The following is an 11023-nucleotide window of genomic DNA, read 5'->3' on the forward strand; positions in this document are numbered from 1 at the left end:
CCTCCATCCCTCTGTGTGCACATTCTTTTCCCACACTATCCCTCCATTGCCCTCGTATTCATCCACATCTTATCCACCATTATAATTCGTCCATCCACCGCTCCCCATTTGGTTCTGACATCGTCAGCTCTGTACAGAATGCAGAACTGTCCAAGAACTCTCAGGTGGTTCAAGCCTATTACTTTGTGCGATAGAAAAATACTGCTGGGGCGTTCTGATTGAGGCCTATTAAAATTCATAAGCTGTGGAATAATGCCAGAGATAAAATAATAATAATAATAATAACAAGAAAACGGCTGCATGGTTGGAGGGTGAAGAAGTAGTATGAATATTATACATGTATGTGTGAATATACACTCTTATGAAAAAGGATGGGAAAGGAGTAATGAGTGTTTGGTGGTCCCATGGGCCTTTTACATCTTCAGAATTATTGCTATGTTTCTCCTGTATTTGAGAATAGTTCATGAGAATGACTTCTATCATTTTTTGTCAGCCCACTCTCCATACCCACTTGTATTTCTAATACTAGCTATTTTCCCTTTTTCTGGTATGTACTCCTGATAAAGAATATTCCCTCTTGGTTGTTATGGTTATGGAGGTACTTATTGAAGATTATCACACACACATTTACTCATACACGCACAGCAGCAACTTAGTTTCTCTACGGTCTTGCCTTTTTAGAGTGCACGAACAGACTACATCAACAGCGTGTGAATCAATAGAGGACAGAGGTCAATAGAGAACGCGCACTGACTGGTAAAACACAGATTTCACTGGGCGATCTGGCCTAGCTTAAAGCAAACCATCTCTTTCACCTCTTACCATTTGTCTTCCTCATCCTTGTCTCCATCTTGCGCAAATTATAGACTCAGCCGAGTCGCCACAAGGCTAGAAAGTGTTAAAAGCTTGGCTGAAATGGTTTCACTTGGCTCATATGTAAATGTGTGGCTTCAACAGCAAATAATAAAAATGCTATTTAGCTCAATTAAATCAGATGCCGTGACAATGTTTTGTATTTCCATAGTCAGCAGTCGTGAGGGCTACTAAAATAACTGATTAATACACTTTGTGGCAATAGTACCTAAAGGGTGTAACAATACGACGTTCTTTATTGCGCCTCACAATCGCCAAATTGAAGTATTATTCATCAGAAAACATTGTGTTTTATAAACTCAAATGACACTTGTCTGTGCAATTTAGGGCAATGCTATTTCATATTGTTTACAATGCCGCGTGGGTGACGCATTTTAACCCCCTCCCCAATAAAAAAAAACTGCAGGTTCTTATTGTGGCTAAAATGGAACTGCTCTTCCCAGCATAGTTGAAACAGCGTTATCATGCAGCCTGACACAAAACATTGACTTAGCAGATAAAAGAGATGATGAATATAAATGATGAATGACAATAACAAACTGATCTGTAATTAAACTAGTCCTATAATACAATGGCAAATGTCTTGGAGGATGTCATGAGGAAAAGAACATCACCTTGTTTATCTCTCTACTGTAATAAACAGAACCCTTCACACTGCTATCATGTTTGATCTTTTCCGTGAAAAACTCTGCATCCACCTACAAAAACAAAGCAGGGTAATTAATTAACAAACAGAACGAAAGAAGAAATTCAGTCCATTAGACAGCTGACTGCATAATTCATAAGTAATAAAATGACTGCACTTTTGACATTTTTTGTTTGCATTTTTGGGTGGCTGCTAGTGGATAATTTAAATTTGGCTTTACTTTTCATGAATAAGAGGAAGACTTTCTGGTAAATTGACATTTTATTATTGTTTTAAACTCCACATCTAATTGGTCCGAAGGACTGCCAAACCTACCTGGACGCTGATCAGCCGCCTCGATTGTGAGCATGTACGCACACGTATGCACAGTGCACACTTTTTAAGGCTTTAAGAATCCAGATGCCACCGTGGTGTCTGCCTTAGCTGCCTTATGAGATCATTATTTCACGAGAGGTCTATATTCCTAGAATAGCAGCCTACTTATTATCCACAGTATTCATATTTCATAACACGTGCCAATATAAAATCCCACTTAACTTTAACAGCAACAGTTGGCACAAGCTGAAGTTTGTCAGCTTTCATTATTTATTTTAGCCTAACAAGTCGAAATCCGTTGACTGACAAGAACATCGTGAACACCAGCTAGATATTCATTTACACATGTGACAAGATACAGAGGCAGCTTGCTGAGGAAGACAGTGATTAGCGGGAAAGGGAATTGGATCGGCTGTGATGATTTTATGTCTGTCAAATGGATAGGAAAAAAAAAGCTCACTCTACAGCTTTTGGCCGTTAAAGGAGAGTGTACGTTTAAAGATGGCCCAAGTCCTTTTTTTTAACTAAAGGCACTCATCATATACTTCTGTCTGCATATAAACTACTCTATTTTCTTATCTCAAGGCTGGCAGCCAGTGAACCGCAGCCTGCTTTGCGGTATATGATGTACACTGGCCTAATATCTGCCAACCTCATTCTCTTTCAGAGTTTCTTGAACCTGTCAGGCATCCATGTCTGTAACTGTGTATATGGGGTAAAACAGCTAACTCTGCAAAGTTAATTCACTAGTCCGGCAAATGTTTATTCACAGCAGACTTGATTAAATGTTTCACTTTGATTGCACAAGCAGATTAGGTAGTCCTTGATATGATTAATCTTATATTCGACATAATAGATATCATTCAACAGTGGATTACATTCAGTAATGAGGACACATAGGCCTCATTATTCAGCCGTTCTGGGTTTGAGCTTTCAGATTGCAACATTCAATGTTCTCCTCAGTTTGTGTGGAGTTTCTTTTTTCTCTCTCTAAATTTGAAAACCAGGCATGTCGGACGTAAATAAACTAGCATGAATGTGAGCTTAAAAAAATTGTGAATGTGCTGGTTGATTGTCTGACAAACGTTCAAGAGGAAAACTAGTTTGAAATATATGCTTTGTGTCACCAGTCCGTGAACTCTTCTGAAACGCCTTAGACAAATAAGTCATGTGCAAGAAAAGGTATGACTTGCAATGAACCCCATGAATCAAATATATTTACCCTTAAACAGCAGCAATTAATATTCTTGACAAAAGCAGCCCTTTTACCTTTCCACCTTGCTTTTCAAAAGGACACATCTCTCTTTGGTACTCACTTTCTAACCCATAATAAAATTGTTACATTGGCTTTAAATGTAATATCTACGTGACATTCAACAAACATTCATTGTAAATTATGGATGCAAAATGTTAGAAAACAAAAACACACACCATTGAGCAGTTATCACTAAGGCCTGGAATGGAAGCTTCCATCTGCACAAAACTTTCCTTTCAAAGGAAGACAATTACATACAGCCCATACAAACAAGCCAAATGAATCCAGAGAGCTCTGCTTAGTTTCATTCTCGTCCATTAATCATGCCACGGATAAAGAAAGACATGATCTGATTGTAAAATAAGGTGATACTTAATTTGCATTGAATAAATAAAGACGCTGAAAAGTGGCCATGCAGAACTCCATGGAGAGGCTTTTCCCTTCACACTTCAGACTACAAATAACATAGATGTTAACAAAAGGTAGGTGCTCAATTGTACTTTCTTTTTGTCGCCTACAATAATTGGAAAATAAGTTGGTGGCATTCAGGAGTCAACAACATGCAACATATCAATGAAATCCGGGTCCAATTATGCAGTGATCGATCGGGACACAGATATATACTAGTGAAAGCATCTTGAACAATGTTCAAACAGTGAACATAACAATGTTCAAACAGTGAACATGGTAAAAGTCAAATAACATAATGACATGGATCCAAAAGCAATTTCATTTACTTAAAAACACTCTAGGTTTGGTTTTTGGTTAGATTTATTATTTTAACCAATTTAGAAAAAGTCAGGGTCTACTGAGTTTTGATTAAATGGAGAATCAGAAAGTTCAAAAACCCGAGGTTTAATATTGGAACGATTTTGAATTCATTCGCTGTAAGCCTCACAAAGTTCAGGCTTAATGACGAGTGGATTCTTTAGTTATGGATGTAGTCACAATGTTGATCATGAATAAAATAATTTGAACATTAAATATATTGAAGAGAGCGACATTGAGGACATACTAATTCAAACAAAGTTAGGACACGATGAGATCTGGGTGAGGTTTTTTTTACAAGGTCAGCAGTATCAAAGTAAAGTGTTGTAGAGTATCTTATTGAATTTCAAACACACACACAATTTCTTGGCAAAGTACCAAGACTTCCTTGGGGAAACCCTGGATATTTTGAGAAAGGCACAGTCATGCCACCATAATCACATCATTACACATAGTTCTGTGGATAAAAGTAAAAATATTACAGTGCACATGTGAATTATTAATTTGATTATTCATTTTACAATTCTATGTGATACTAAAAGTGTGTGTGGGGGGGGGGCGCGTGTGTGTGTGTGTGTGTGTGTGTGTGTGTGTACAGCAAATCAGTAGAAGCTGCATGAAATTGAGTGTCAAGAAATTGTATTTACATGCAAAATATAACCATTGCAACGAGCCAGTCTCCCAAATAGAAAGTGACTTTGAGGATGCCTGTCACTGGTTATAAAACCTCATTTCCTAAACGACTTTGACATTGCTGTTCAATCGGCAATACTAACTGACAGACCATCCACTTTTCTGTGTCTTTCTGTCCTTTGCCCACCTACACACTATACTGTATGTATTATTAAGTACGTATCTCACTTGAAGCAACAACCCATTCCATATGCAGTCCAAAACACATTGTTCTTTGTGCAGCGGCTAGTGTTGAAAGTATAATATGTCATTCTGTTGAATTATGCCAATATTTTATGTCTAATTGAATTGCTAAGAATTCACACCCCCTCTACCTTAATGCAAATATGTTGGCAGTCGCCACAACGAGGAAGCTTGTAGATCAAATGGATTAATTTGCTGATTTACAAGGGCGTGGCTACGTGTTTCTTCTAAATATCATTAGCGCTCTATGGACAAAGAGTACGCATGATTACTGGCTTTAAATAGGTTATATTTTACTCTGTGAAAACAGAGGCTTTAACCATTGGGAAAATACATTTTCACAACAAATAAAGAACAACAAATAAAAAGCATATCTGACCATATAGTTGTGCAAATCCAGCCCTTGATCGCTACCTTTATGGGAGAGGTACCCCACATCACCTTAAGTACATACACCATTGGGGGATCAATTAAACTTTTTTCTCCTTTGACACCTCCTCCAAACTGGGGATTTCACATTAGACTGCATGCTTGTTGCACGGCACAATCCCAATCTCCCCCCACCTAACCCAATTAAGGCCCTCTTCAAAGGAGTGTGTTAACTCCTCGAGAAGGGGCAATGATGTAGCTTTTCTCCTGACCCACAGCGTCGTTTTACACACTTGTTATTCTACTGAGGAGGTGCACCGCAACTAAATTAGATAGTGCAAGGAATGCCCGATGAACCACCATTGCCACATGTCTAGCATGTTCGATTTTTGCTCATGTATGTCTCTTTATTTGCTTAGGGAAAATAGTGAACAAAAATTATAAGACGACATTTAAAAGTTGGTGTACAAACCACTGTAGAAACACATTCTTTTAAAGTATCCAGATATTTTTTTTGTTATAAAATTAATTATAATCTAATGCTAGCATTGTGTTAAAATTATAAGTGTTTATGGGGCTGCTACATGAGGTCTATCAAATACTCTGTAGTTCAATGGTGTTTGAATGTCGAGGGGCACATGTGTCAAGGAGGGATCCTATGCAGATTGAACATGCCACCTCATCTGGATGTGGAGTCCATGAGAAGGTGAACCCACGTTATCTTTTCGGGCTGTGCTGGCCGGACCCTACGGGTGCAGGCCTGGCCACCAGGCGCTTGCCAGCGAGCCCCACTTCCAGGATTGGCTCTCGAGAGGGCCCCAATGACACAAGTCCAGGCTAAGAAAATCATCTTCCATAATTTGCCATCATCATAGGGGTCTTCAGAGCTGTGCCTCATGTGGTCTAGGTCAAATATGCCATGGCTGACCCCACCAGGGGCATAATGCCCCAGGCAACTTGGCTACTAGTCTGAGTGGGACATGCACAACTCTCCACCATGACGTGATGGCTCATTGGAGGGAAGTTTGGTGCTCAAAATTGAAAATACAGTCAATGCTTTACCTGGTTTTATAGGTGCTCTGGTATGATTGACACAGTAAAATTCAGATACAAAGCCAAAAAATGCTCAAACCTTGGTTGTCATGGTAGCACAAGGCCATACTTGCATTAACACACACCACAGTGGGAGGCAACAGAGGCATAAAGAAGATGAAATTTGCTGTAATTCCTGAGCCGTGCAGTATTTTGAACAAGGCATGACAGGTATGTTTTATTAAAAGATCTATGATGTATTTGTGGAAAAGGAAGTGATTTGACCTTGTGCAGTTGCACTCACACATGCAATTTCACTTTTCTGTGGGGGGAAAAAAAGCAATGTAAAGTAGACATTTAGCCAGTAAAGCAATTTTGTTGGGCAGAAATCCCACTTTCTCCCCCCCATAAGAATTTAGAGAGTGAGCACTGCTATCATTAAATATGCATGAAATAATCTACTGTTACTGTGCTCAGGTGGCCGTGCAGTGATCATGGAGGACGTAATGATTTCTATTAAATAGTCAAGTTTTTAATTAAATTAGCAACAAATACCAAAGATTTACCATCAAATTAAATCATTTTAAAGGTGTACAACTACAGTGGATGTAAAATCAATGACATTAAACTTGTATCTAAATAATAAATGCTGTCCGCAACCACTCTGAAGCAAAACAAACTTGATGTATACTTTTCAAATTAAACACAGGAAACAAGCAATGCATCAGACCAAGCAATATTTTGCACACATCCTAAGTCTTGCTTGGTTTAACAGCTATTTCTTTGACTAGAGCTGTGAGTCAAGTCAAGTCAAGTCAAGTCAAGTTTATTTGTATAGCCCTAAATCACAAGCAGTCTCAAAGGGCTTCACATAGACAAAAATTGACAATTATTCTCAAAGCATCCCCTGATCTTAAGCTCCCAAAAGGGCAAGGAAAAACTCAAAACCCCTGCCCGGGGAAAATGAGAAACCTTGAGAAGGGACCACAGATGGAAGGATCCCCCTTTCAGGATCACCAGGTTGTAATGGATGCAGAGAGGGCACAAATAATACATAATATGAAAATCAAAAGTAGATGTCCAAGTCAGAGCGAAGGGCTGCCAGAGGAGCCCTCTGCTATCCTGGCTATGGAGGTTGAGCTGCAGTTCCCCCAACCTGAATTAGCCCACAAGAATCCAGATAGCCGCTGTCAGCTTGGGTGCCACCTAACCACCTCCCCGGCCGGGGAGGGGGGGGAGAGAAAACAAAACAAACTCCGGCCGAATCGGCCACTCCAAGTTAGTTAAAGGCCATGTCATAGAAATGTGTCTTTAAACGTGTCTTAAATGTTTCTACTGAGGTAGCAGTCCTAATATCCATTGGGAGGGCATTCCAAAGCTCTGGAGCCCGGATAGAAAATGCTCTAGACCCTGCAGACACTTTCTTGGCCCTCGGTGTCGCTAAAAGGGTAGCGTTTTGCGAACGAAGGTTACGAGACGGAGCATAAGGAACAACTAGGTCGACGAGATACGAAGGCGCTAAGCCATGCAATGATTTATAGGTTAATAGAAGAACCTTGAAGTCACATCTTAAATGGACCGGGAGCCAATGTAAGTTGGCTAATATTGGGGTAATGTGATCAAATTTTCTTGTCCGTGAGAGCAGCCTTGCAGCAGCATTTTGTACTAACTGTAGACTTTTGATGCGGGACTTAGGAAGACCAGAGAATAGTACATTACAGTAGTCCAGGCGCGACGTGACGAACGCATGTATAATAGTTTCCGCATCACCGGTCGAGAGGATCGGACGAATCTTTGCAATATTACGAAGGTGAAAGAACGCAATTCTGGTTATATTCTTAATGTGCTTTTGAAAGGAGAGAGTTTGGTCAAACATTACCCCGAGATTAGTTACAGTATCGCTCTGAGTGATAGTACGGTTATCTATAGTTATAGCGGTTTCCTTGAACAAGTGTTGAAAACGAGTTGGACCAATTATCAACATCTCAGTTTTATCTGGGTTAAGACGAAGGAAGTTGAGAGACATCCATTGCTTGATCTCCGCAAGGCATGCCTCAAGATTACAACAATCACGCGGATCTGTCATCGATAATGGCATATATAATTGGGTGTCATCCGCGTAGCATTGAAAACTAATATTATATTTACGTATTATGTCCCCAAGCGGGATCATATAAATATTAAATAAAATTGGTCCGAGAACCGATCCCTGTGGGACACCACACGTAACATTATAGAGCTCAGAGGACGCATTGCCATGGACCACTCGGTGCGTCCTATTTGATAGATAGGAATGGAACCAGCCTAGTGCTGACCCTGAAATACCAACACAACTTTTAAGACGCCCTAATAAAATATCAAAGTCTACAGTGTCGAAGGCAGCACTAAGATCGAGTAGTAACAGTACAGATGAAGTGTTTGAATCCATAGCTATGAGGAGATCGTTAGTCACTTTAGCAAGTGCTGTCTCAGTGGAATGATTAGCTCTAAAACCAGACTGAAAAGAGTCATATCGATTATTGGCGACCATGTAATCATTAAGCTGCTGTGCTACTACTTTTTCAAGAAGTTTTGCTATAAATGGGAGGTTTGAAACTGGCCTATAATTACTGAGACAGTCCGGGTCAAGATTTGGTCGCTTAAGCAACGGTTTAATGATAGCGGTTTTGAAGGCTGTTGGCACTATCCCAGAGGAGACAGACAGCTTGATTATATTTAAGACAGACGGTCCTAAAATATGAAATAATTCTTTAAGTAGTTTGGCTGGAAGAGGGTCGAGCAAACATGTTGTTTGTTTAGCCGCACTAACCATTTGTGTAAGCCTTTCAAGGGACACGCTATTAAAAGTTGAGAGGGTTGTTGCATGATCATCAGCGTTGGTACACGGCGGGCTCGACCGCACGACTGGAATGGTATTCTTGATCTCGTCCCTAATGGACTCAACCTTTTGAGCAAAAAATTTAATGAACTCGTCAGCTGAGTGGAAGGAATTATCGGGGGTCGGCTGGCGTAGAGTCAGCTTTGCCACTGTATCAAATAGGTGTTTCGGATTGTTTTTATTGAGATTAATAACTTGCGAGAAATACCGAGTTTTTGCTAAGATAAGCGCATCTTTATATTTCAGGAGGCTGTCCTGCCATGCCTGATGGAAAACCTCAAGTTTGGTTAGACGCCATCTGCGCTCATGCTTTCTACATAATTGCTTAAGCGTACGCGTTTCATCCGTGAACCACGGAGTAGGCAATCTACGGCGAGTTTTCAGACATAACGGCGCCACAGAGTCAATGGCATTTAACAATGTCGCATTGAATTCATTTGTAAGGTTATCAACAGAGCCGGTGTACGCGGGAAATATGGCAGTTGCCGGCGACAGTAACTCAGATAGCGCAGTTGCAGTCATGGAGTTAAAATTACGGCTCCTATAATTCCGATTGCTCTCTTGTCTTTGACAAGAAACTAAAATTTCAAATTTTATTAAGTAATGATCAGACAAAACAGTAGTGTATGGCAGCACTGCTATATTTGAGGTTGCAAGTCCTCGGGATAATACCAGATCTATGGTATTTCCATTCTTATGCGTTGCTGCCTGTACGGCTTGCGAAAAACCAAACATATCAGTTAAAGTCTGAAACGCCGAAGTAAGTGGCTCTGACGGTAAATTCATGTGGATGTTGAAATCACCCATGATAATTATATTATCGGCATTGGTTACGAGATCAGCCACGAATTCTGAAAATTCATCCAGGAAGCCAGAGTAAGCCCCGGGTGGACGGTAAATAACAGCAAGATAAAATGACGGTAAAGCGGTGGATCGGACAGTGAGAACTTCAAATGTTTTAAATACATTGGTCGAACGAGGCCTAAGTCTCAGCTCAGAATTCGAGATGAGGGCGACACCCCCACCCTTTTTTCGAGGACGCGCCACATGCGAGCTCACAAAATTTGGAGGCGAGGCCTCATTAAGCGGCATCAGTTCATTAGGTTTTAACCAGGTCTCGCAGAGACCAAAAACGTTTAGATTATGTTCCGTGATGAGGTCATTAACGAGAACTGCTTTTGTATGAAGCGATCTAATATTCATAAAACCGAGTTTAAGCGTAATCGGTCGGTCAGGGTGCGTATCTATCGAAGGATATTTAAACGAGATGCGAGTAAGATTGTGTTCTCTAGGCCTGACATCACCTCTCGAATGTTTGTTAGCGCGGCGGGACGATACGACCGTGGGAATCTGATAGTAAATATTTGTTACACATGTAAAATTATCTGAAACAGGCACCGTTTCATCAGCAAAACCGGTTGGGGTGGAGTGATTGGATTTGTCTACTACCCCAGTAGAAAGTGTGTTTATGTGTACTGTGGCACTATTCAAACTGTCACGCTCTAGTCTACACAAGGAGCTATGTGCATGCTGGAAGTCTAGCCTAGCGCTAGTTAACTTTAGCTTAACAGACTCCAAACCCATCCTGACAGGTGGTCTAATCACCTGTGCCCCGGCCTGCTCTAAAGTGACCTGTCATGCGTGGCTCAAACAGTAATCTATATTCCTAGAAAGAGTGAAGGCGCCTTCACGGTTAGGGTGAAGGCCGTCCTTCCTCAGCAGGTCGGGGCGGCCCCAGAAGGAGGGCCAGTTATCTATAAAATACAGTCCCTGCTTATTACAGAACCCAGCCATCCATCGATTAAGGGAGACTAATCTACTAAACCTCTCATCAGTGCCTCTCCCAGGCAGGGGGCCAGAGACAAATACTCGATGCCGACTCATCTTTCTGGCGAGATCACAAGTCCTCGCTATGTTTCTCTTTGTGATCTCCGATTGCCTCATCCTAACATCATTGGAGCCGACGTGTATCACTATGTCCGAGTAGCTAGTGTTGTTGGAACTACGCTGT

This window comes from Syngnathus acus, chromosome 1 (assembly GCF_901709675.1).
Source record: "Syngnathus acus chromosome 1, fSynAcu1.2, whole genome shotgun sequence".
Classification (NCBI taxonomy): Eukaryota; Metazoa; Chordata; class Actinopteri; order Syngnathiformes; family Syngnathidae; genus Syngnathus; species Syngnathus acus.